The following is a 27,996-nucleotide window of genomic DNA, read 5'->3' as shown; positions in this document are numbered from 1 at the left end:
ACAACCACAGTTTTAGCCAAGAGAACAAGGAAATGCCAATCCCAAGTACACCTCAGAGAGTAGCAGTAAAGGCATGAAAGAAAGTCAGGTTTGGGCAGAAGAAGCTGGCTCACAATGCATTTGCAAGTAAGGATGCAATTGATTCTAGGAGGTGGTGTGGAGCTGGGATGGTTCTTCATATTTGTCCCAAATAGAGGCAAGGACCAGGACTTAATCTTCTCACATTAGCCAGCCAGTGACCGTAGGCAGATCTCTGGAAGGTGTTGTAACCTTGGGAAGACATTGTCCTATCACAGAAGGAAAGTTTTAGTGAGTGCCACAGGAGTATGCATTCAACAGGTGATATCTTTATTAGGAGAGGGATGGATGTGCTGCCCCTCAAAAAGAGCTTTAAACAGATCATCAGTTTACTTATGACAATACTCTTTCAAAGATTAAATGTTTTCTGGCTGGGCGCCGTGGCTCACCCCTGTAATCACAACACTTTGGGAGGCCGAGCGGGTGGATCACGAGGTCAGGAGTTTGAGACCAGCCTGGCCAACATGGTGAAACCCTGTCTCTACAAAAAATACAAAAATTACTGGGCGTGGTGGCAGGAGCCTGTAATCCAAGCTATTAGGGAGGCTGAGGCAGGAGAATTGTTTGAACCCAGCAGGTGGAGGTTGCAGTGAGCCGAGATCGTGCCATTGCACTCCAGCCTGGGTGACATGGCAAGACTCGGTCTCAAAAAACAAACAAAAAGATTAAACGTTTTCTTCAATTTCTTCTGAGGTTTATTTCTAGGATGCTATTCTTTTGTTGCTACAAATAATGCAGCTATTTATTTCCTTACACTTTCTAAAACATTTTTAATGTAGGAAAACTGTTGATTTTGTCTATTAATTATGTAATAAGCCATTTACTGTAATTTAAATTCCATTTTATTATCTTATGTATATGATAATCCATCTGCATTATCTAGTCTATCCCTGACTTAAAATAGCAATCTATTCATGGAAAAACAAAACTAGGTCTGTTCTCATCATTAGAACAATAAGCATCAGTGACATTACTGGTTTACAATTTCTTCTATAGTTAACAAACAAAACAACCATGTGATAGTCAATGTAATTGAAACTATAATGCAAAAACATACAAAAGAACAGTGCAGACAAAATAAATCCATACTAACAAATAAAATGATGCATGGACTACTGCACATTCACAAAACATGGGATTTCTGAAGGAAGACCTTAACACTATGGTGCCAGCTCCTTGCCTGGATGAATGGTGAAAGAAAATATATATACAATGGGATATTACTGGGACATGAAAAGGAATAAAAGTTTGTCATTTGTAGCAACATGAATAGAACTAAAGGTTGTTATGTTAAGCGAAATAAGCCAGAAACAGAAAGACAAATGTCACATGTTCTCTCTCCTATTGGGAGCTAAAAGAAAAAAAAATGATGTCATGGAGAGAGTAGAATGATAGTCACCAGAGGATGGGAAGGGTGCATATGCGTGGGGCGGGGCAGTGGCAGTGGCAGGGGATAAAGAGAAGTTGGTTCATGGTACAAACATACAGAAAGATAGAAGGAATAACTTCTAATGTTTGATAAGCAGAGTAGGATAACTATAGTCAGCAACAACATATTGTATATTTCAAAATAGCTAGAAGAGAGGGTTTGAAATGCTCCCAACACATTATATAAATGATAAATGCTCCAGGTGATAGATACCCTGAATCCCCTGACTTGATCATTACGTATTCTGTGCATGTAATAAAATTAGACATGTACCCCATAAAAATGTAGAAACATTGAGTCAATTTCATTATGTGTCCATTTATTTTTAAAAAAGGTAACTGCTGACTGCTTTCCTTTTTCTTGTTCTCAAGCATTGGGAAATCCTAATCAGTTCAATCATGCAAAGAAGTGCCTCCCAGCAAAAAACAAAAAGAAGTATATGGAAGGTAATTCTCTGTAATGCCAAATGCTTATAAGCCAAGTGGGCACATTAGAAGTTACATATGTTGGCCGGGCGCGGTGGCTCACGCCTGTAATCCCAGCACTTTGGGAGACTAACGTGGGTGGATCACAATGTCAGGAGATTGAGATCACACGGTGAAACCCTGTCTCTATTAAAAATACAAAAAAATTAGCCAGGCGTGGCGGCACACGCCTGTAGTCCCAGCTACACAGGAGGCTGAGGTGGGAGAATGGCATGAACCCAGGAGGTGGAGCTTGCAGTGAGCCGAGATCGCACCACTGCACTCCAGCCTGGGCAACAGAGCGAGACTCCGTCTCAAAAAAAAAAAAAAAAAAAAGAAGTTACATATGTTGTGATAGTATTTTTGCTCTTTCTGAATTTTTTTTGAATTATTATTATACTTTAAGTTTTAGGGTACATGTGCACAACGTGCAGGTTTGTTACATATGTATACATGTGCCATGTTGGTGTGCTGCACCCATTAACTCGTCATTTACATTAGGTATATCTCCTAATGCTATCCCTCCCCTCTCCCCCCACCCCACAACAGTCCCCAGAGTGTGATGTTCCCCTTCCTGTGTCCATGTGTTCTCATTGTTCAATTCCCACCTATGAGTGAGAACATGTGGTGTTTGGTTTTTTGTCCTTGCCATGGTTTGCTGAGAATGATGGTTTCCAGTTTCATCCATGTCCCTACAAAGTACATGAACTCATCATTTTTTATGGCTGCATAGTATTCCATGGTGTATATGTGCCACATTTCTTAATCCAGTCTATCGTTGTTGGACATTTGGGTTGGTTCCAAGTCTTTGCTATTGTGAATAGTGCCACAATAAACACACGTGTGCATGTGTCTTTATAGCAGCATGATTTATAATCCTTTGGGTATATACCCAGTAATGGGATGGCTGGGTCAAATGGTATTTCCAGTTATAGATCCCTGAGGAATTGCCACACTGTCTTCCACAATGGTTGAACTAGTTTACAGTCCCACCAACAGTGTAAAAGTGTTCCTAATTCTCCACAACCTCTCCAGCACCTGTTGTTTCCTGACTTTTTAATGATTGCCATTCTAACTGGTGTGAGATGGTATCTCATTGTGGTTTTGATTTGCATTTCTCTGATGGCCAGTGATGATGAGCATTTTTTCACATGTTTTTTGGCAGCATAAATGTCTTCTTTTGAGAAGTGTCTGTTCATATCCTTTGCCCACTTTTTGATGGGGTTGTTTTATTCTTGTAAATTTGTTTGAGTTCATTGTAGATTCTGGATATTAGCCCTTTGTCAGATGAGTAGGTTGGAAAAATTTTCTCCCATTCTGTAGGTTGCCTGTTCACTCTGATGGTAGTTTCTTTTGCTGTGCAGAAGCTCTTCAGTTTAATTAGATCCCATTTATCAATTTTGGCTTTTGTTGCCATTGCTTTTGGTGTTTTAGACATGAATGAAGTCCTTGCCCATGCCTATGTCCTGAATGGTATTGCCTAGGTTTTCTTCTAGGGTTTTTATGGTTTTAGGTCTAACATGTAAGTCTTTAATCCATCTTGAATTAATTTTTGTATAAGGTGTAAGGAAGGGATCCAGTTTCAGTTTTCTACATATGGCTAGCCAGTTTTCCCAGCACCATTTATTAAATAGGGAATCCTTTCCCCATTTCTTGTTTTTGTCAGGTTTGTCAAAGATCAGATGGTTGTAGACATGCGGATTATTTCTGAGGGTTCTGTTCTGTTCCATTGGTCTATATCTCTGTTTTGGTACCAGTACCATGCTGTTTTGGTTACTGTAGCCTTGTAGTATAGCTTGAAGTCAGGTAGCGTGATGCCTCCAGGTTTGTTCTTTTGGCTTAGGATTGACTTGGCAATGTGGGCTCTTTTTTGGTTCCATGTGAACTACTATTTTAAATTTAGTTGAAAGGAATTGGTTGACAGTAGTCAGCATCTTATCCTGATCCTTAATGAGATATTCAAGTGCTTCATCATTAATTATGATGAGAGATTTTTCTCTATCTCACTCATTCTTTTCTATTTATGCAAAGATATAAAGTTGAAATAGAGAATGAAATATATCAACAATCAAAGGAAAATGTGTTAAGGAAGTATTCTAATTTCTCATTGTGCTCTAAACTAATTGGTGTGCTATTATTATTTTACTTTCTGTGCTGTTACTGCAGACACCATTATTCATTGTATTATTATTTTGTTGTTTAAATATTTTACTTGTAATTTTTCTCAAGGACTCTGGAGACTACAATCTATTTGTATTTAAATATTTCCACATATCTTCTGTTATCTTCCAAGTTGAATGAGGTTTTGGTTAGAAAAAAATTTATGTAAATTTTCTTAAATTCTTAGAATTTGCTTCCCTGAGCTCTATCAGTGATTGCTGCTATGGATAGACCTTAATCTAGCCTGATATTTCTATTTTTAGTTTTTTTCCTCATATGTATGATTTCTGATTTGGATACTCAGATAATTATTCACTGATGAATCCTAACAAATTTTAAAAATTGATCTTGGCATAAATATATTTGAGTCATGTTTGCCAGAAGTCCAGTTGCCTGCTTTTAATATTTACATTCAAGTTTTTATTGAAATTATAGTATTCAATAAGTTTTTTAAAAATATTTTTCTAGACTTATTTTTATTGTTTTCTCTTCTTCAAAAATACTGATTATACAACTATGCAGGAATAACCTTTATCTCTTTCATGTGAATTATGTGCTCTTGTCTCTTTCATTTTCATCACTATTTCTTCTCCTAGTCTAACATATCTATATTTAAGTTCTTATTAATGGAGTTCTCTTTCTTTTTTTGTTACTCTTCTATGCTCTTATTTCCACTCTTCCTCTTAAATTAACAATATGCTTTCATTTTCCTGATAACTTTTGTTTTTCCTTGAATTTATTTTCTAAGGCTTGAAAGCTCAAAATTGATCTTACTAGTTGTGTGTAATTTCTTTCTTAAGCCACTGTAGATCTTTTTTGAAGCCTGTAAATCCAGAGGTCATATTGTAACTACATTCTTAGATTTCATGGGAAATATTTTTTATCAGAATGTTTACCTTTTAGAGTCCTTTAGAGTGTCACTTTTCTGATTTGGTAATATTTCTGTGATTTCTTATTCTTGTTATTATTTTCCTTTTTCCTATTTTCTGTGCAACATTTTTAGAAATTTTCCACAATTCTTTTATTTTCAGTTATTGCACATAGTTGAATATAGGAAGCTCATCAAGGAGCAATCATTTTCTAGAAATACAGTGAGGAGGTAAGGCCAGAAGATGGATAAAGGGCTCCAGGCAACTTGAACAAAGGAAACTGGTGTTTCATTATAATGTCTTGCCAATTTTTCATTCCCAATCTTGCTTTTAGGCATTCTTGTGCAGGTTAATATCAATCCTGACACACTGAAAACATTCCAAAGCATATTTGTGATAAATTATTTGTATTTGTAACATTTTATCCTTCACTTATGCTCAGATGACAAAGATAGGTAGCTGCATGTGTCTTTCCCCTATATTCTCCTTCTATCCTGCCTTATATTTATATATTTTTGTACAAAGATGAAATATCTTAATTTTTTAACTTTCAGAAGACAGGTTCAATTTCACTTCTAGAATACACATTTGTTGCAAATACAAAATTTTTATTTTGATCTTCACGGTGTCTTATCTGCTTGGTAGAACTCTGTGCTTTGCCTGCCTTGTAAAGAGAAAGAGGAGGAGATGGAAGATGTAAAGAGGGGAGAGGGATGAAAAGAGTGAAAGAGAGGATTACTTTATTTGAAATTACATTTTAATATCATTTTTAATATCTTTCAAAAAAAAGTTAACATTGGGAAACCTAAATTTTCAACTAGAGTTAGAATGGGAAAAAATGATAATGGTAATTGGGAAATAAGTGACAGAATAGTGCTTTGGTTATTATTATTAATATTATCCTGTTCCCAGGTTTTGGAAACAGGATAATAATAATAATAATAAAAACTTCCAGCTTACAATTCTAGGAGAAAAAAATAGAAACTGATTCAAGCACCCTACACATCCACATTGAGCACATTTTTAGTGATGTACATAAAATGCCACTAAGTGGGGAAAAAAATCTGTCATATATTTATTCTATCAGGCAAAACATTAAAAAAAAAACCATGATTTCCCTTGAGTGTTAAAGTTCTAAAACAAGAAGAGTGGTGGACTGCAAGAAGTAAAAAGTCAAAAGTTAAACTATTCAAAGATATTTCATTTAGAAAGCCAAATATTTTTGAAATTTATATAAATTTTAACCTAATAAGTTCAAAAAAGTATATACTGATACATATTGTAAAAAATAGCCTAAAATCTCTACAAATTGAGATATTTGGGTGAAAGTTCTAGGTTTTAATCACTTTTTAAGCAACTCCATTTGCTTTGATTTATTTTAAAGAATAATAGCAAGCATTTTACATCTTCATTTTACAAGTCCCTTTGAAATTACTATCAAATAATTTTAATATTTTATAATTTGTTAGAATGTGATGTAAGTCTATCAAGGGTAGAGGAAGGAAAAGACCAGCAGGGAAACCTTGATGTTAATAAAGTTACAATACCTACTAAGCATGACATGGTGACAGTCTCATGGGGTGAACAAATGGGCAGTGAAAGAAAATGCTATTCAAGGGAGATGATTTTGTGTAATAATTAAGATCCTGGACTTAGATGCCAGCCAATGTGGTTAGAATCTTTTCTCTTCCACACCAGCAGTGAGATCAACAAGGTACATAAATGTTCTGTCTCAATTTTCTCATCTATAAATAGATGATAATGGTAATTGCTGCATAGGGCCAGTTGGATTATTAAATGAGCTAACTCTTAACATTATTTAGAAAGATAACAGTTACGTTGTAATTACTATCAGGATTTGTCATAATTACTATTATTGTTATTATAATTATTAATAGCACTAGTAATTTACAACCAAAGTTGTGAGAAGAAAATTAATTTTAAAATGGGATAAAAAGGGAGAGAATAGCAGAAAGTTGTGAAGACAGTGGTGTCACTGAGTCTTGAAGGCCTGTGGCCAACATCAACTTGCTATGATTCAAAGTATTGGGCTCAGACCTACAAGATAGAGGTTTGGGTAAAGTTGCCTTTAGTTCATGGAAAACTAAACAGAAAAGAAAATTAGTTTGCCAGATCTAAAAAATTAGTGTAATTTGTAAACTGCAAATTACACTTTGAATCTACTGATTCAAAGATTCATGGAAGAGAAACAATAACTTAAATTCAGTTAATGAAAATAAGACTTAAGTGGTAGAAAAAGATTTTTAAAAATCTAATTATAGAGACAAAACATCAGAAGAGACTAAAAGAAAATCTCACTTGAGATTGTGAGGTCTAATATTTTGCCTAAGCCTTCCACAGTTTCTTATATCAAATCGAATTTAGGGTACAGGATCTGCAAAGACAGTTCTGTGAGTATGAACGAATCGATCAGCCCCAGCAGATCTACTCTCTCTCTTCCTCCCATTTTTCATCAGGAAACTAGCCTGCAACAACGTCCCTGCTTCTTTGGCTTCTGCTTGGGTTGCACAAACAGAAGAGCCTCAGAAGAATATTGAAGAAAAAGATCAAGTGTGCTTATTCACTCACTTGGATTTCTCCCTGTGGGATTGGTTCAGGCTGTCTGTATCCCTCTAGAGGGTTTGTTCAGCTGCCTTTAAAGGTTCTTCAGTCCTAGGAGTGATGATGGAGCCCTACTGTTACTGGCCCTGAGGTGCTGAATTCTGCGTCTCAGGTTTCCTATACGTTGTCTGTTTATTTTTAACTGTCTTTAGTTTCAGTCTCATTGTGCCAGCTGATTCCTGTAAGACCCTAAGAAATGCAACGTCTTCGAATGTCAGGCTAGCGTATGTACTTATTAGAGGTTATACTCATAAATAAACACAATTTTAACTCAATGTGCACCCTCCATCTCTTCCTTTTTCTCCTTTATTCTCTCACCATCTCCCTTTCTTCTTTTCCTCTTTTTTCTTCTCCTTCTCTTACTCTACCTCTTCCATCTTTTAATTTATAGATGTTTTTAGAGAAATTTTAGTTTTACAGAAAAAGTAAGTTGAATGTATAGAATTTCTGTATTACCTTGTCTTCCATCCCCCTAGTTCTCCTTATTATTAAAAGCTCTCATTTGCATGGTACATTTGTAAAAATTGATGTCAATATTGAAACACTATTATTAATTAAATTCTATAACCTACATTAGGATTCATTCTTTGCATTGTACATCCTATGATTTTTTTTCAATTTTTTTCACTCAACAAATACTTATACCATAACTACAAGATGTTGGGTATTCGAAAGGCAGAAAATGAAACAGAGACCGCCTCTGGTTTTATGGAGCTTAAGTTCTCATGCAAGAATACAGAAAATAATCAAATAATTATTTAGTGTGTTAGGCAATGATATCTACTTTGGAGGAAAATAAAGCAGGGTTAAGGAACAAATTAGTGGGTTGGGCTATTTTAGAAAGTAGTCAGAAAAAGTTGTTCTGAAAAAATGATGCTTAAGTACAGAAAGAAGGTGTAGAGCTAAGTGAGGAACTGTGGATCATATAGATTGCCTAGGAGAAGAGCATTCCAAAGAGAAAAACAAAAAAGCAAGTCCTGACATCTACTAACAAAAATAGATGCTTCCCTTTCTGCCTTTGTAGCTAAGGTGAAAAAAATTTATGCTAATCTGATGAATTACAAAAATCAGAATGCTTCCTGGAAACACAGTAAATGAGGCAAAATAGTAGAATAGTTGGTGTTTTACTCTTTAGTATATTTGTTTTCTAACTATACTACTTTAAATGATGCTATATGGGAACACTCTGTATGACAGTGGGTAATTTTTCAGTTTAACCTTAGATTTTTTTTTCAATTCAATCATTAAAAAAATTTAAATCTTGCAGTATTTAGTTTACTGGCTTACTTTAGAAGAATCCGATTTTAAGATAATTAAAGTTCATAGCAAGTAAATTCAGACATTTTCTAATAACAGTTATATTTAGAAATCTCAACTGTAGATTTGTCTTGATATGTCATAATAACATCTTAAACACATCTAAACTGCTTTAAATTGTGTGGGTCCACCTGAAAGTTATTTCACTATGTGTTATAATTATTTTATATTGAATTCACTTAAATAGGTGTATTTTGTATAAAGAGACATAAAGAAAATATAAATATATTTATAAATATAAATATATTTATTTATAAATATACATATTTATAAATATATAAAATATAAATATATTTATAAATATATATATTTATAAATACATATTTATAAATAAATACATATTTACATATTATATGAATATATTAATATATAAATATATAATTATATATAAAATTATATAAATATATATATAATTCAGCTTTCTAGAATTCAGTTAAATCAGCTGTCTGGGGCATCTCTACCAAGAATATTTTGTTTTGTATAAACTTCTCTGATTTTATTATTATGATACTTACCAATTAAGACTATAAACATGCATAACTATGTGTAAAACTGCATTTCCATATTGAAAATATAATTATGACAATTTATTAAGGCTGTAACAATATTTAAAACACTAAGAAACTTTATCCAAATTAATTACTGTAGAAAGAAATATGCTAACTTGATGCCATACTAACTTCAGCCAGGAAAAGTGTTGTCACCAGACACTGCATCTGTGGGCACTTTGATCTTGGACTGCTTAGCTTCTGGAGCTGTGAGAAATACATTTCTGTTGATATAAGCCACTCATATATTAGATTCTACACATTATAATGATAAACCAAAATTTATAAAATAATGCTCAATGTCATGAAACATTAGGATAACAATGAGCTACAAATACATAACTATTATAATTTGAAAAATATATAATATACAAATACAATATATGAAAATCCAATAAGTCAACAGACCGAGTGCTCACAAAAAGTCAACAAAAATGATACCTTCATTCATTGCTGGTGGGAATGAAAAATGGTACAGCCATTCTGGCATATTCTATTTTAAGTTAAATATGCAATTAACCATAAGACCCAGCAATCCCACTAATAGGTATCCACCCTAGATAAATAACATCTTATGTTCATGCAATAATCTGTACATGTGAGTTTATAGCAGGTCTATTTATAATTGACTAAAATTAGAAACAACCCAAATGCACATCAATCGATGAATGGACAAACACACTGTACATACACATTCAATTTATTACTACTAAAAATGAATAAATTAACTATACATGCAATGTTGTGAATGAATTTCAAATGCATTATTCTGGATGAAAGAAGCCAGTGTTAGGTTATATACTGTATGATTCCATGTGATATTCTGGAAAAGGTAAAACTACAGGAAAGAAGAACAGGTTAGTTGTTGCGAATAATTGGGATCAGGCAAAGTTTTGGCTACAACAAAGACAGCGCCATGGAATATCTTGGAATTATAGAATTGCTCTGTATTCTGATTGTGGTGGTTATACAAATGTATACATATGCTAATATCCCTGGAACCATACACCAATAAAGTAAATTGTATGGTATGCACATGGGAATCCATAATAATCATAAAGTTCATGATAAACTAGGAATAAAAAAAATTCAATTCGATAAAGAAAACCAAAAAGAATATCATATTCAATAGACAATTCATAAAAACATCCCCTGCTAATGAGACAAGAGTGTCTAGTAGTACTACTTCTGTAAAGCAGTATACTAAAGGTCCTCAACAGTATAGGAATTGGAAATAAATATATAAAACTTTTATTATTGCTCACTAGCCATAATAAAAAAGCATCTACAAAAAGCATGATTTTGTACATAGAAAATCTAGAATAACTACTGAATATTACCTCTAATATATGAATATAATTTAATTCTTCTATATGTTTAATAAAAAGTAAGAGAGAGAGAGACAGAGAGAGAGAATGGAAGTGGTGGAGGGAAGGAGAGAAAATAAATTAATTAGTAATTAGTAAGGAGATCTAAAATACGTTGAAATATAGTATTATCTTATAATGAGGAGATTTTAATCTTGAGAAAATGAAATGAATCATTATCCAGGATAAAGCATAAATATATATGATATACATGATAAAATACATGGAAATTCATAATAATTACAAAGTAAAATATTTGAATTTATATTTGAATTAATTTCTCCCTTTCATAAATTAAAGGCTTCGGCTCTTAAGAGCAGTCCTATAACACAGAGGTTGACAAACTATGGCCCATGAACTAAATCTGGCCCTCTGCCTATTTTACAGTCCATAGTAAAGGCTGGTTTAAATGTTTTTAAATGGTCAGGGCAAAAATCAAGAGATATTGCATGATATATGAAAAGTATATGATATTCAAAACCCAGTGCCCATAAATAATGTTATATCAGAGCACAACCATGCTCATTTGTTTATATATTGTCTATGGCTTCTTTCATGCTAAACTGTAGTATTGAGTGTTTGAGACAGAGACTATACAGAATGCAATACCCAAAATATTTACTATCTGACCCTTTACAGAAAAAGTTTTCTGACCTGTGTTTTAGCACATAGTGCACTGAGAGAAGATAGCATTGCCATCTAGGCATATTGTTGAAAGGGACCGATGGAGGCAGCTGAAGGATTCTAATATTTTGTACTGTCCTATTACATATTTCTGCTCTTGTTATTTCTGTTGTTTGCTTGTTTGTTTGAGATGGAGTCTTGCTCTGTCGCCCAGGCTGGAGTGCAGTGGCGTAATCTTGGCTCATTGCAAGCTCCGCCTCCCAGGTTCAAGCGATTCTCCTGCCTCAGCCTCCCAAGTAGCTGAGATTACAGGCAAGGGCCACCACGCCTGGCTAATTTTTGTATTTTTAGTAGAGACAGGGTTCACCATATTGGCCAGGCTGGTCTCAAACTCCTGACCTCGTGATCTGCCTGCCTCGGCCTCCCAAAGTGCTAGGATTACAGGTGTGAGCCACCATGCCAGCCTCTGCTCTTCTATCTTAAAGAAATGTGGAATAAGCCTATCTCAAGGCTTTTCCTAGCGGCTTTACACACAATCTCCTCTTTAGAGAATCTGGTACTATACAGATTAACTCTCTTACTGAATGAATGCATCTGTGATTAATGCACATTTGCTTACTGAATGGGATTCTCATGGCTCAAATGATTTTTTGCAAGCTTATTTCCTGCATGTACTAATTGGAAATTTTAAATCATGGATAGTTTGCACCCATACTCCATTTTATTAATTTAGTGAAAATATGTATTTTTTGTCTTTCCTGTAGGCTTTCTTTCAGGATCCATGCTTCCCCTATTCCATGCAGAAGATCAAAGATTAAGTTAGGCCAGTTGGAGTCAGGGAACTGTCTGCTGTCAGGTGGAATTTTTCTTTTTTAAATCTGTTTAGAATCTTGACTTCTGAGCACAATATAAAGTTCTCCGTGTACCAGTATTCCCCAACTACGTGTTAAGCTGCGTTCAATAAGAGAGAATGAGCTCCACACTCAGAAATGCTGAAAGTCAGAAAATAAAGAGTGAGAGATCTAAGAGTGTTTTTGTTTTTTTTTAAACTGCTGGTAAAAGAAGTGTAGGAAACAAGCAAATCTCTGGATATCTTAGTCATGTGAGTCCAGTTAATTGCCTGTCTTCTTTCCTTAGGATAATCTAGTTGCAATTTGTGGTTTAATTCTTTTAAACAATGTATCCTTGCTGAAAGAGTCACATTCTAGATTTGTATTTACTTTTTCAGGATTTTCTCCTTTTATGGTTTAATGAATATGAAAAAAATTATGCTCTTTATTTTTAAACAGAAAGAGCTCCTCCTATCAGTTTGTCAAAACTGTTTCTTGAGACACAACATTCTATTTTAATAATAGATATAGTTAATGTAAAGGCTTTCCTTTGTTTTTTATCCTCATTCATGATATAGTAAAATATATATCTGATCCAGTTTCTAAATTTTAAAATAATGTTGTTACGAGCCTTTAATCAAAAAATCGGTATGAAAACTTTTAGAAAGGTAGAACAATTCATCAGATTGCATTAGCATTTTCATTGGTTTATTAAAGTGACAATTCTTTTGTCTCTATTATTATATTTATATCTACGGTATGTTATTTCCTAATTTTAAAATGTGTTTTGAGACTTTTTCATTTACTGGTAACTAGAAAAATGTAATACACAAAGGGCATCACAATATCATGCTGTTGGCCACCTGATTTCCTGTCTTCCATGACTACCGATGGAAGTTTCTTTGGGCTTAAGGAGGTAGCTGAAAGTAAAAGCAGAGATAGCTTATTGGTATATCAAATTTTAAAAAGTTGAAGACCTTGGAAATAAAAATTTGAAGCTAATTTGATAGTGTGGTATGTCCTTTTTCAATGATGCTTCACTTATCAGGATAGTTTATGAAAACTCATGCTTCTCATAGAAAACATTATAACAAAGCTTGAATTTGTCACTTCTTCAGAATACTAATAATATTTATTTCACTGGCTCAAGTTTTCAAAAAAAAGAGTAACGTGTTGTGAATGATTAATACACCTCAATTTTACTTTATATACTTAGGAATTTATCTTCTCAGAAAATATATAAATACATTAGGAGCTTATTTTCTTTATATGTAGAAATTATCATAAAATACAATATTATTTCTTATAGTTTTAATCTTCAGAAATGTTTAACCATATACAATATGGAATAAAAGTAAAATGATTATAGTATATGAAACATTTTAGTGGTAGATTTCCAGAAAATTATGCATCTAATTTCCAAATCACTTCTCAAATTTGCTAGAATTTGAAACACAGAACAGAATAATATACTTGGAAAGTGAATTTAGCCAATATAAACACACACACACTCATACCCACCCATACCCACCTGTGCTCACTCAAGTCTGCTCTTGAAAGAAAATCGAAAGAGTAAGAAAAAAGTGCCAGTTATAGATGCTGAAAAAAATCATTTTTTTATATTATTGCATAGTCCAGGCTGTTTATGAGCAAATATCAAAAAATTTCTTTCTGTTCATAAAGTTAGGAAAACCAGTTTTTTATTGTTAGTTAAAATATGGCAATCTCATTTGATAACCTATACATTGCATTGACAGGAATAAACAAGCATAAAACAAAAAGGCATATAGGAAAACACAAATAGAATCTTTAAAATAGCATGTGTAAGCATTTATATAAGAGAAAGAAGCAGAAAAATGAGGAGTAGCAAGAAATAAAACATACTTTTTTTTCTGGTGGTACAATATATGACAGAAAGTTAAGATGGAATTCTTTTTTTCTTTTCATTTCTTTTTTTTTGTCTCAGTTTTGGCAAAAAAAAAAAAACTGGAATATTGTAAAGTATCCTCAGATCCTAAACTGAAGAGGTGACCCAACTATGAGAAGCATATTACGACTATGAAATAGGTTCTGCTATCTTTGGTTTGCATGAAAATCGAAAATTGAAACATTCTGTTAGGAGAGATAATTTCAGAATTCTGGCCTTGATCTTCTTTTTGGGAATGGAGAAGGGTGTTTCTCCCTTTTCTTAAAGCAAATAGAGAGAAGCTTTATGATAACCATTTAACAGGCTTTTATGTGTTCCCTGAAGTTCGAGAGACACTAGAATACTAGTTGATTCTGGCCAGGAGAACTCTTAATATGGCAATGGAATGTAAACCGGCAGCACAAGGATGGTGTGTTTCTATGTCCTATATATTGGGTATGTTTCTTATGGACCAAATTGAGAATTGGGCAATCTATCTATGGTTATCCTAAAAAAGATCTCGCCTTAAAAAATGGCTACAGGTTTAAAAGAGGAGCAGATTTCTTGAAGCTTGAGGGCTGAGAAGATAGCAGAAACTTCCACCACAAGGAACATGTTTGTATCAAGGAAACTATGATTGGATCAGATATTAGAGAGCAAGACCCATCAATTGCACGATTACCATGAGAAGGTACTGTTGCAGGATTCAGGAGGACGAGAGAGACCTCGGGTTGAAACAGGAGAATCTTTATTGAATGCACTCAGGCCCAGCTGACTTATGTCCAAAAGACTGCGCCCGGAACAAAGACAGTACTTGACTTTTATACACACTTCACAAAAGGGGATTGGCTAGCTTGAAGCAAGCTTACAGTGGGGTGAAAGCAGGGATACAGAGGCAAGACAAAGACAGGATTTCACATGACCACTGCCAAGCAATCCAGATGTCCATTATCTAGGTTTGCCTGGGCACGGGCTTATCCTATAACCTTCGCTATGGTACCCAGGCAGCTGTAGTTCAGGCCTACTCAGGTGTCTCATGACCTTTGTTGTACTTCTTAGATAAAACAGAATACTTGAAGTCACTAGTTACAGAGAACAGGAATCTATAAACTCATTTCATAAAACAAAGTAAAATTTATTTTTCTTCTCTCTTTGTTGAGGGAGTGCTGGGAGAGTCTCTAGAGCACATTAGATGATATTATCAAGACATTCCTGGGTCTGGGCTGTGCCTATTGCTGACTTTGGGACAAGTCAGCCTAATACAGGACAACTTATTTCACTTTCTTTTAAATTTTATCTTTCTTTAATTTCCCGCCTCAGTACCAACACCAAAAGATATGTCTTCAGTCATATAAGAACCATTCAGCACTTTATTATTCTACAATCCCTTATCCCACCTCCTCCAACCCTGATGAACCAAAAATAGCAGATGCAGAATTAGGTAGACAGAGAAGGAAAGAAAGAAAGAAGTAGCAGCCCCTCTGCAGGCTTTATGACCTGAGGTAAGATGGAGTTGGAATTGGGTAGAAATGTTAACCTGAATTAAACGAAGCTTTAACAGCAAACAAAAAAGGTTTATTTAATTACTGAAAAGAGATTCTACTTGTGATTGACATGGACTGGGAACAAAACTTTATTCAATCCCCCACCCCCACATGCCTCTCAAAAATTTAGAGCATTATTTTTAAAATATGTGGAGAAATAAAACTGTGTGTGCTCACCCTCAACTAAGTCTCACTTGTTCAATATGGTTAAAATGTAATGCCTAGGGTGTCACATGACAGAAATAGATGAGGCTCTAGAGACCATTTGAGAATGAAATTGAAGGAATGTAGGGGGACAATTAGAAGAGTAATAAGTACAGGCCAGGTGCAGTGGCTCATGCCTGTAATCCCAACACTTTGTGAGGCTGAGGTGGGCAGATTGCTTGAGTCTAGGAGTTTGAGATCAGCTTGGGCAACATGGCAAAACCGTGTCTCTACAAAAAATAGAAAGAAAAAAAATTGGACAGGTGTAGTGGCAGGTGCCTGTGGTCCTAGCTGCTTGGGAGGTTGAGGTGGGTGGATCGCGGGAGCCTGGGAATTCAAGGCTGCAGTGAGCTGTGACTGTGCCCCTGCACTCCAGCCTAGGTCACAGAGCAAGACCCTGTGTGAAGAAAAACAAACAAAAAAGAAAACCAACAACAATAAAGAAGAGTAGTTCATACATATTGACAACACATTATGCTAATTCCAAAATTTTGAATAAGAATTGTTTATTTTTATTTATTTTTATTTTTTTGCAGTATCTCACTGTTGCCTGGGCTGGAGTGCAATGGTGCGATGTTAGCTCACTGCAACCTCCATTTCCCGGGTTCATGCGATTCTCCTGCCTCAGCCTCCCGAATAACTAGGATCACAGGCGCACACTGCCATGCCTGGCTAAGTTTTTTTGTATTTTTATTAGAGATGGGGTTTCACTATGTTGGCCAGACTGGTCTCAAACTCCTGACCTCATGATCTGCCTGCCTCAGCCTCCCAAAGTGCTAGGATTATAGGCGTGAGCCACTGCACCCAGACAGGATCGTTTTCAATATGATTTCAAGTTTTATCTCCCTTCTGACAAAAAGGATGCCAAAAAATTGTATTACATTACATGCTTGCCTACTCCATTCACTCTTTAGCTACTAATTTCCAGTAACGTCTCTGCTCTCAGAGATGTGCTGAACTCACTTAAATATTGTCATAAAATGTACTTTTTTTCTTTCTCTCCCTGTCTACATCTCTCTTAGGTATTAATATGCCTTATAACAGTCTACACACACACACACACACACACACACACACACACACACACACACACACACACAGTTTTTTCTTATTCATTCTCTAACTCTCTATTTCTCCTTCTTATGACTTCTGATTAGGTTCCTTCATATTATTTTATAAATGTGGTTATTGGTTGGTTTTCCCTTTTCTTTGTTTGCATGTGCTTAGTAATCTAGTAATCTCTGCCTTTGACTCCATATAAAACGGACTACTATGCTGCTGGGAAAAATAAATGAGTAAATAATATGAAAATACATAAATAAATCAACTTCTTAATCTTTTTGACTACTCAATGATAAATAATCACTTCTGGAGATGAAACCCAGAATATTTGAAACAGAGATAATAACTACTGCTAAATTAAAAGACGTGAGAGGCTTCCTTAATCTCACTTGTTTATCATAAGACATTTATTGATCATCTCCTCCATGCCAGGTGCTACACTAGGCATAGGGGCATCATGCATGATGAATTAAATGAAAAAAAGCCCTACATCAATGGTGCTATAGGAGCAAAGGGAGACCCAAATAACTTCAATACAACAATTAAACACACACATATACACGTGTGTGTATATAGATGTGCATATATGTATACATATATGCACACATGTATACATATACATATATACATATATGTACATATGTGTATATATGTATACTTGTATGTATATATGTGTATATGTATACATATATGTGTATATATACACACACACACAGGTACAGAGTGTACAGCTGGGATAGATGCTATAAAGAAAACATAAATAGTGCTAAAAGGTCAAAGTATAGGGTACTTAGATGGGAAGCTCAGAGAGTCCTTTCTGAGACTTCAAGTTGAAACTTCAAGAATATGTAGAAATTGGCTAGGTGGAAAGAAACAGGAGCATCCCGTGTGAATTTATTGTCTCAGTGAAAGCACTTAGGGAAAAGAAACTAAGAGCTTTAGAGAAGTTATAAGGAAATTATTATGAATGGAGCAGTGCATAAAGGGCAGAAGTAAGTGACATAAGATGACAGGAGGGAAACAGGGAAGAAAGGTTTAAGTTATTAAGGATTTTGTAGGTCAAGATAAAGATTATAAAATGTATGCTAAGTGTAGCAGGTGAAAACCATTGAAGGGTTTTAAACTGATGAGTGAAATGATCAATTAATGTTATATTTACTGATTTTACCTCAATAATATATCTCAAAATGATTCTATGTTTACCATTCCAGTGATCACCATGCCTAGAGTTCTAACAAATCCACTAATTCAGGTTGTTATTACTCTTCACTGGAATTATTACACACGACTTCTAAAACATATATAAAATTAAATTATTGTTGAAATACAACTTTAATCATCTCTCCCTCCTATTCAGTGACTTCCAATTAACTAAAGTATATGTTACCCTATTTCTTAGCTTGACATTCAAAGCTGTCTATTGCTGGTTTTCTTTTTTGTTTTACATTTGAACTTATGTAGTAATCATCTTGAATATCTTGTAATTTTCTACAGATTATTGACTTGCAACTAACCTTCCTATCTTTTTGTTCAAGCTGTTTCTTGTGCCTTTACTTCCTTCTTCTCTATACGTTCATTTTTCTCTCCAAAGGAATATATAGCCCCATTTACAGCAAAAATAGATGAACCTGGGGGATATTATGTTGTGTGAAATAAGCCAGTCACAGAAAGACAAATACTGTATGATTTCTTTTAGATACCTTAAATAGTCTAACTCAGAAGCAGATAATAGAATGTCAGTTGCCAGGGGAAGGGTGGAAGAAGAAATGAAGAATTGTGCAATGTATAGAAAGTTTCAGTTATACAAGATAAATAATTTCTGGAGATCTGCTGTTCAACATGGTGTCTGTAAGTTAATAATACTGTATTGTGCACTGAAAAATTTAAAAGTGTAGCTCTCATGTTGTGCTTTTACAGCAACAACAAACAAAAGTAAAAAAACAAGCCCAAGCAAGTGTTTGGAAATGATAGATATATTTATTACCTTGACTGTAGCGATGGTTTCACCAGTGCAAGCACATGTCCAAACTCATCAAATTGTATACACTAAATATGTGCAGATTTTTGAGTATCAATCACACCTTGCTAAAGCTGATTTTTTAAAAAATATAGTGCCAATGCCTGCTTTGCCACGAACCTTCTTTGAGCAACTTAGTAAAATGCCAACTCTATTTTTCTTTCTTTTAATGTGAAATGCACATAATTTTTTAAATAAAATGAATACGACAAGTTTTGTGGTAGTGAAGCATGGCTTTGCACCCAGGTGAATAGTGTGCAATGTAGTGTTATAATTTGATAACTCCTGTAGTAGAAATATACTCCATCAATGTGTGAGCTCAAAGAGGAATCACTAAATACTTCCTAGAGGAGTCAGTAATTACTTTAGAAAGATGTGCTTATTAGGCCTTTCAACAGACACTAGAGTATTTACATCAAATTGGGCCAAAGTCAATTTAGAGAGAAGGAATGTCTGTTTCATGTCTTACCACTTCTCCTAGAGTATATATACCCAGACATTGGGAGCTGGGTCTACATCATTTTTCAGTAGCCTGCAGTCTCCTACCTTACACATAGAAAACTATAATCTCTTTCTGGTCTAACATCTTCAATTATAGACATGCAAGCCTGGAAAGTTCATGAAGTCTTTCTTGTTACACCCTGTAATATATTCCTAGGCAATTGTTGTTACCCTTGTTCAAACCCAAGTTCATCACTGTCTTCAAACAAACTTGACCATACTTCCTCTTAGAATAGAGAAGTTATTGGGGAAAACAATCTCCACTCTTGATATTATCTTCCTTGAGTAGGCCCATCCATTATCATGGTAGTCTTAGCCCTTCTCTGTCACTTCCTCACTCATGAATAGGAGGAGTAACTTCATTGAATATGAATTTAGGATAGGAAGGCTGGCAAGAATGGTTCTGCTCTTTCAATTCTTCTTTTACTTGGGAGCTTAGCTACTGCAGAAAGTGTCCCTTTTTCTCTGTTCTTAACATCACTCGTGTTTAAGGGAAGACCTGAGATGTTCCTATAGAAGCCATAGAAGGTTGTCTGTGAGAAGATAAGAAAGTCTGTCTAGTTCAGGAATTCTGTATTAGGAAAACTATTTCTTCCTTCCTCACTTCCTCTCTGCCTTCATTGTTTCCTCTTTAATTTCTTTTTTTTTAACTGACATAAGCAATAGTCTCCACAAGGAAAAAAAAGTTTTTGTTTGTTTATTTGATGTATCCTTCAACCCTCACTAATACCCACAGTGGTTGTTTTAATTGGAATGGCTAATCATTCCTTGCATGCCAAATTTTAGTCAGATAATGTCCCTAGCCCCAGCAGTAGCTGAAAGATTTCCAGCCTTTTCCCCGACGGCATGCTGTTGTTATTCCAGATTGCCTACTGCTAATCTATTATGGATCATGATAATAGTGATATTCAGTAAATATTTAAGTAAATGTCTTCTGACTGCTAGTCTATAGTTATGACACAATATTATAAAATCAACATTTTTATAGCTATTTTCGTATTATGTGTGTAAAATAAGGATTCCAGGAAACAGTTTCTTTGGCAATTCTGCTCCATTCATTTTATTATTATGTTTACAATGAATTAATTTCTGTTAACACCTCACTAAATGCAACTTAATGATTGACGATGTCTCTAAATTTCATTTAAAGAAGAGTAAAAATATATACATAATTTAATGTTATTACAATCCTATGTTTTCCTATAAAATGCAACAAAATGCTACGTTTTACAAATTTTGAATTGAGCTTTCCATATAATCTATGATTTTGATTTTATTTTTGTTGTTTTTGAAGTGCACGAATAATTATGAAATGACTTACATCTAACACTTAAACATGAGTCGTTCTCATTCTTCAATACACAATTAGAAAGGGAAATTCCAGTTACCATTAGACAGAAGAAACTGCAAAACAATTAATATTAAATTATTCTAAAATGTTCACACAGTGGCATCAACATTAAATAGACTATCTCTAATTCAGACCAAAAACTAGTGTGAGGGTTTTTCATGTTTCTGAAGAAAAGCATCTAAGAAAAATATGTTCTTTTCATTCTTTTATTAGTTGAGATTAATATTTACATTCTTTAAGTGTGTGTATTAAAAGCAAATTATAGAATGTTATTCCAACTTGCATTTGAGACAGAAATTCTAAAACTATACCCTGCTGTAATCTTTACCAAAATCGGTTCTGCATAAGCCTATTGATAGAATAAAATATTATATTGGCCCTTAAAGATCACATATTTTCATTTGCTTGTTTTCTTAAATAATAAAAACAGCTACAAATTCTTGATAGAGACTAAAAACACTTGCCTAGAAAATTCTTCTAAAATGAATCTCAGGAGAAATTTTAGTTTACGAAATTTTTGACCATAGAATTTCAAATGGTAAAACAAAATAAAAATATTATTAGAGAAAAAGGAATGTAGGAAAATAATTTTTCTTTTTATTTATGAATCTAAATTAAAATTATACCCCCTTCCATCTTATTGAGTGGACCCATCTCTCAGCCTAGGAGATTCTTAAGAAACCTGAAAAATTAATTCAGGCCACAATGAGACAGGTGGTGTTGAACATGCCTCATATCCTTTCTCTTTTGGAGTTTCAACAAAACTGAACAATATTAACATTAAAAGAGAGATCCTAAGACTGACAGAAGAGATTCGTTGTATTAATAAGATGCCAAGTCCAACCCGACTCTTGATGGATAACAGGCCCTAAAGGAAATCAAAGTATTTTACAACAAAGTGTATTTCACTGACGTATTTTGAAATGGCCCTGCAAAGCCATCTTTTGTGGGGAAATTTTATACTCTGTAGAGAATCCCCTTCCCTTTCCAGGTCTTTTCGTGATCCATAAAAGATTTCAATAAGAGTCTGACATCTTCTAAGGTCAGATAAGAGACATTCACCCTCTATTCTATCTGAAGCCTGCTACCTGGAGGCTTCCTTCACATGATAAGAACCTTGGCTTCCACAACTCTCTTCCAGTCTTACCTTAACTCAAGCTGACTTCAACTCTTCAGACAGAGCTTAACTCCTTCAACCAACTGCCAATCAGAAATCTGAATCCATCTATGACCTGGAAGCCACCGCTTCAAGATGTTCCACCTTTCTGGGCCAAATGAATATATGCTTTACATGTATTATGTTTTGCCTGTAATTTCTGTCTCCATAAAATGTATAAAATCAAACTGTATCCCAGCCATCTTGGGCACATGTTCTTAGAACCTTCCGAGGCTGTATCATCTTGGGCACATGTTCTCAGGACCTCCCGAGGCTGTGTCACAGGCCATGGTCCTTAATCTTGGCAAAATAAACCTCTAACTTGGTAGAGACCTGTCTCAGATATTTGTTGGTTTACTACTGAAATGTTATATAATACATTCTGATATTTAAAATCTGGATTAATGACATCTTTATTTTTGAAACATAAGGAAGAATAAATGAGTAAATAATTCAATTTGATTCAGGTAATTGGGCACCATATATACTTCTTTTCTCTTGATTAGAATGTCATCGGGCTCAATTTCGATCACTCATACAATTTGAAACAGGATTGGCAGTGAAGAAAACACTGAAGAGAGTAACATATGCTCCATCTATATAATGACAGACTCACCTAAGCCATTAAATGGAGGCAAATTTTGGGTTTCAACAGATTTAAGCTCCTTCGCACTTTATCCAGATATAGAACTAGGAAAAAAAAGAAAATTCCAATTAGTCAAAGTCCTTTCAAATTATACTTATTTTCTCTATAACTTTGGCAGGTTTTATAAATTCACATCATGGAAAGTTTAACTAGCATTCTTATATTAGTTTTTAAAACAGTGAACAATATTTCTTTTCTAGAACGCAAGTCCCTTTTCGAAGTTAGTTGTATTATCTTTATATAATTCATTGTCTTCAGACAATACATTGCATTTTGACTTGCTTATTTTCACTCTTCTGGAATCCACTTGTAGTTTTTCAGAAACATATCCAAAAGAAGGCACACAACACAGTCATTCCCATTTGCCAAAACACATACTTAATTTTATATGAAAAATCATTGAAAATACTGTATTTTAGACTTAATAAACATGTCTTACTAACATCAAGATATATTATGTCTATGACACTTTTTTTAAAATTTCATTATTTTTATACTTTAAGTTTTAGGGTACATGTGCACAATGTGCACGTTAGTTACATATGTATACATGTGCCATGCTGGTGTGCTGCACCCATTAACTTGTCATTTAGCATTAGGTATATCTGCTAATGCTATCCCTCCTCCCTCCCCCGACCCCACAACAGTTCCCAGAGTGTGATGTTCCCCTTCCTGTGTCCATGTGTTCTCATTGTTCAATTCCCACCTATGAGTGAGAACATGCAGTGTTTGGTTTTTTGTCCTTGTGATAGTTTGCTGAGAATGATGGTTTCCAGTTTCATCCATGTCCCTACAAAGGACATGAACTCATCATTTTTTATGGCTGCATAGTATTCCCTGGTGTATATGTGCTACATTTTCTTAATCCAGTCTATCGTTGTTGGACATTTGGGTTGGTTCCAAGTCTTTGCTATTGTGAATAGTGACACAATAAACATACGTGTGCATGTGTCTTTATAGCAGCATGATTTATAGCCCTTTGAGTATTTCCCAGTAATGGGATGGCTGGGTCAAATGGTATTTCTAGTTCTAGATCCCTGAAGAATCGCCACACTGAATTCCACAATGGTTGAACTAGTTTACAGTCCCACCAACAGTGTAAAAGTGTTCCTATTTCTCCACATCCTCTCCAGCACCTGTTGTTTCCTGACTTTTTAATGATCGCCATTCTAACTGGTGTGAGATGGTATCTCATTGTGGTTTTGATTTGCATTTCTCTGATGGCCAGTGATGATGAGCATTTTTTCATGTGTTTTTTGGCTGCATAAATGTCTTCTTTTGAGAAGTGTCTGTTCATATCCTTCGCCCACTTTTTGATGGGGTTGTTTGTTTTTTTCTTGTAAATTTGTTTGAGTTCATTGTAGATTCTGGATATTAGCCCTTTGTCAGATGAGTAGGTTGTGAAAATTTTCTCCCATTTTGTAGGTTGCCTGTTCACTCTGATGGTAGTTTCTTTTGCTGTGCAGAAGCTCTTTAGTTTAATTAGATCCCATTTATCAATTTTGGCTTTTGTTGCCATTGCTTTTGGTGTTTTAGACATGAAGTCCTTGCCCATGCCTATGTCCTGAATGGTATTGCCTAGGTTTTCTTCTAGGGTTTTTATGGTTTGCAGATGACATGATTGTATATCTTGAAAACCCCATTGTCTCAGCCCAAAATCTCCTTAAGCTGAGAAGCAACTTCAGCAAAGTCTCAGGATACAAAATCAATGTACAAAAATCACAAGCATTCTTATACAACAATAACAGACAAACAGAGAGCCAAATCATGAGTGAACTACCATTCACAATTGCTTCAAAAAGAATAAAATACCTAGGAATCCAACTTACAAGGGATGGGAAGGACCTCTTCAAGGAGAACTACAAACCATTGCTCAATGAAATAAAAGAAGATACAAAGAAATGGAAGAACATTCCATGCTCATGGGTAGGAAGAATCAATATCGTGAAAATGGCCATACTGCCCAAGGTAATTTATAGATTCAATGCCATCCCCATCAAGCTACCAGTGACTTTCTTCACAGAATTGGAAAAAACTACTTTAAAGTTCATATGGAACCAAAAAAGAGCCCGCATCACCAAGTCAATCCTAAGCCAAAAGAACAAAGCCAGAGTCATCACGCTACCTGACTTGAAACTATACTACAAGGCTACAGTAACCAAAACAGCATGGTACTGGTACCAAAACAGAAATATAGATCAATGGAACAGAACAGAGCCCTCAGAAATAATGCCGCATACCTACAACCATCTGATCTTTGACAAACCTAACAAAAACAAGAAATAGGGAAAGGATTCCCTATTTAATAAATGGTGCTGGGAAAACTGTCTAGCCATATGTAGAAAGCTGAAACTGGATCCCTTCCTTACACCTTATACAAAAATTAATTCAAGATGGATTAAAGACTTACATGTTAGGCCTACAACACTTTTTAGGCAAGGTGTGACACCTTGACATAGAAAGAAATTGGATTACACACTTAGAAATTTTGTTTACAAATCTACCTAGCCAAAAACAAGGCAATACTATACCCTTGAAAAAATAAATCTAAATGTATCACAGATCTAAATGTAAGGTGGAAAACTATTAAATTGCTGGAAGAAAACATAGGAGAGGGTCACTTAGATGATTTAAGTTTGGTGATGTCTTTTTAGCAATACCAAAGGCACAATCCATGAAATAATAAATTGATAAGATGAATTTCATTATAATTAAAAATTTCTGCTATGAGAATGACATTGCCAGAGAATAAAAAGACAAGGCACAGACTAGTAGAAAACATTTGGGAAAGATATATTAAAGGACTCTTATCTAAAAATATAAAAAGAACTCTTAAAACTCAACAAAAAGAAGTATCCCATTTGCATACATACTGAAAACATTGATTGAATTCAGTTGAATATTACATATTGGACTCTATGCCAGGTTATTGGGTATAAAAATGAATAGACACTTTGCAACTTCTATTCAGAAAATAAAAATAAGAAAAATAATTACTCAACTAGGTTACTAGGACAAAAAACAGGTGATATATGTAAAATTAGAGAAGTTCAAAAAATTAGTAATGACAATTAGAGCCACATTACAGGTCACACAAAGAGGGAGAATTTCCAGGTAACCTATGAAATGGGAAGTTTTTATGCGAAATGTAAACGGATGGAGAAAATTGTACTTAATAAGAGACAGTGCATATGTGATAAGCCATTTTGATAATGGGATGAAGAATGTGAAAGCCACACAGACAAATATTTCTGGGCAATAAGAAAAATAAAAATATTAAAATTTAATATTTACCAAGATTTTGTGTCAGACACTGGATTATATGCTTCACCACAGTAGTCCCAATTTATTTTCCCAAAACCATTCTGTGACAGTTTTATTTTCTGATTAAAACCAATAAAGGTATAGAATCAAATGATCTAATCTTTTAATTTACATACCACTTTGGCTATACATAAAAACAAAATTCGTAAATAAGAATTTATTTTAATCTTCTCAATATATCATTAAATCATTTTAAAATATAGCTATGAATTTCCATGTCAACACACTTTGTGAAAAATAACTAATTTCCATACTCCCAAACTTAAATGGAAGTCTTCCAATATAAAAACTTATTTCTAGAGAGATCAAGCACTTAAACACGAATTCTGCCATAAAAATCTTCATAGAGTTCCAGTAGTATATGTATTATTTAGATTTGCTGCAATATAGTAAAAAACATTTATGTGCAGAAAATATAAAACAGAGGTGAGGTACCCACTGCTCAACCTAAGTTCTCTCTAATTAAGCACAGGTACACACATACAGGTACACACATAGGTACACTAAGATAATATAATTAGCCTCACTTATGCATGAACTTATTTCAAATTTGCAGAAAGTATATATATCATGGTAAGGAAAAAAACCTTAATTTTCATTTGACGTGAGCACAGAACACCAGCAGAGGTAGAGAAATCAGTTTATAATAAGGAACTAATTTAAATAAACTCAGTACCTTTTTTTTTTTTTAGATTTATTACTGATGCTTCAAATTTGAAAGAAGACTCTCATCATCATCAATAGGTAAATTCCTCTGGGTGATACCTCAGGGCAACAAGCATTTTAGAGGAAAGGAAAAGGAGAGGGAAATTCACTTGAGGAAATTTAGATTAAATCCAAGAACATGAAAAAGAAGGATGTAAATAGAAAAATAGAATCTAATATTTCAAATGCAAACTTGTTTTAATTATTTTATCAGCAAGTTGGTAAACTATTTAGAAGGAGATTAAATGTAGTAACATGAACATTCTGTATTTGTAAATGTCATGTACATTTACGATTTTTTTTTTTTTTTAGACGGAGTTTCACTGTTGTTGCTGGAGTGCAATGGCGCGATCTCGGCTCACGGCAACCTCTGCCTCCCGGGTTCAAGGGATTCTCCTGCCTCAGCCTCCTGAGTAACTAGGATTACAGGCGTGTGCCACCACACCAGACTAATTTTGTATTTTTAGTAGAGAGGAGGTTTCTCCATGTTGGTCAGGCTGGTCTCAAAATCCCGACCTCAGGTGATCCTCCCGCCTCGGGCTCCCAAAGTGCTGGGATTACAGGCATGAGCCCTGCAGCCGGCCGCATTTATGAATTTACATTGCAGTGTAGTATCTATTCATATTGGTTGCCTTTATAAGTATTCTTCTCCAAAAAAAAATCAAAAGTTGGCAAGATAATCTGGTACAGAATATAAAGGACTTTTCTCCTAAGATCTATGCTATCTAGTTAGTCAAGAACACTGTCTAATGGTGATTACAACAAGTAATTACTATTTCCATGGTGCAGTTATGAAGCCATAGACATACAAAGAAAGTTTGAGGGCACACCTTGCAGGCTAACACATATAAGGTAATACAAACATCATACTACACAATTGCTAAAACATAGCTCTAATGAGGACTTAAAGAAAATCTACATCCTTCCTGAGGGAAAGGTTTTGAATCAACTGTATTCAGCGTTATAAAAAGAGGTGACAATCTCTACCCCTTTAAAGGTAAATTAATAACAATTTTAAATGCAAATGAAATGTTAAGAACCTTGGAAGAAAAGCATTAGCCTAAAGCCCAGTGGACTCATAACCCCAAGTTATAAATAAACTTGTTTATCACAAAGTTTTATTCAGATTTGTCTTTCACAGACTTATACTAGAAACACACAAATACCCATATTCTGTACATGTTAAAATGTGTTCAAAGCACGGTGGCTCATGCCTGTAATCCCAGCACTTTGGGAGGCCGAGGCAGGTGGATCACCTGAGGTCAGGAGTTT

General features: G+C 34.5%; 1 long non-coding RNA gene across 3 annotated transcripts in view; it reads right to left on the bottom strand.

Moving 5' to 3' along the window:
* Positions 1-4,692: 4,692 nt before the first annotated feature.
* The window catches only part of LOC129393648 (uncharacterized), a 57,509-nt gene continuing 34,205 nt past the window's right edge, over positions 4,693-27,996 (bottom strand). Inside the window, exons 4-8 of one of the 3 annotated variants that reach the window (XR_010109621.1) lie at positions 22,666-22,739; positions 20,864-20,946; positions 10,828-10,856; positions 9,583-9,694; positions 4,693-5,660 (exon numbers count right to left, since the gene is read on the bottom strand). This is a non-coding gene — a long non-coding RNA (uncharacterized LOC129393648). Of the gene's footprint in view, positions 5,665-9,582; positions 9,695-10,827; positions 10,857-20,581; positions 22,740-27,996 lie in introns of those variants that run through there. The other 2 variants (XR_010109622.1, XR_010109623.1) reach the window with 2 other exon arrangements.

This window comes from Pan paniscus, chromosome 14, assembly GCF_029289425.2.
Source record: "Pan paniscus chromosome 14, NHGRI_mPanPan1-v2.0_pri, whole genome shotgun sequence".
Taxonomy (NCBI): Eukaryota; Metazoa; Chordata; class Mammalia; order Primates; family Hominidae; genus Pan; species Pan paniscus.
The sequence above is the reverse complement of the archived record's forward strand: the minus strand, read 5'-3'. Positions and strand labels throughout refer to the sequence as shown.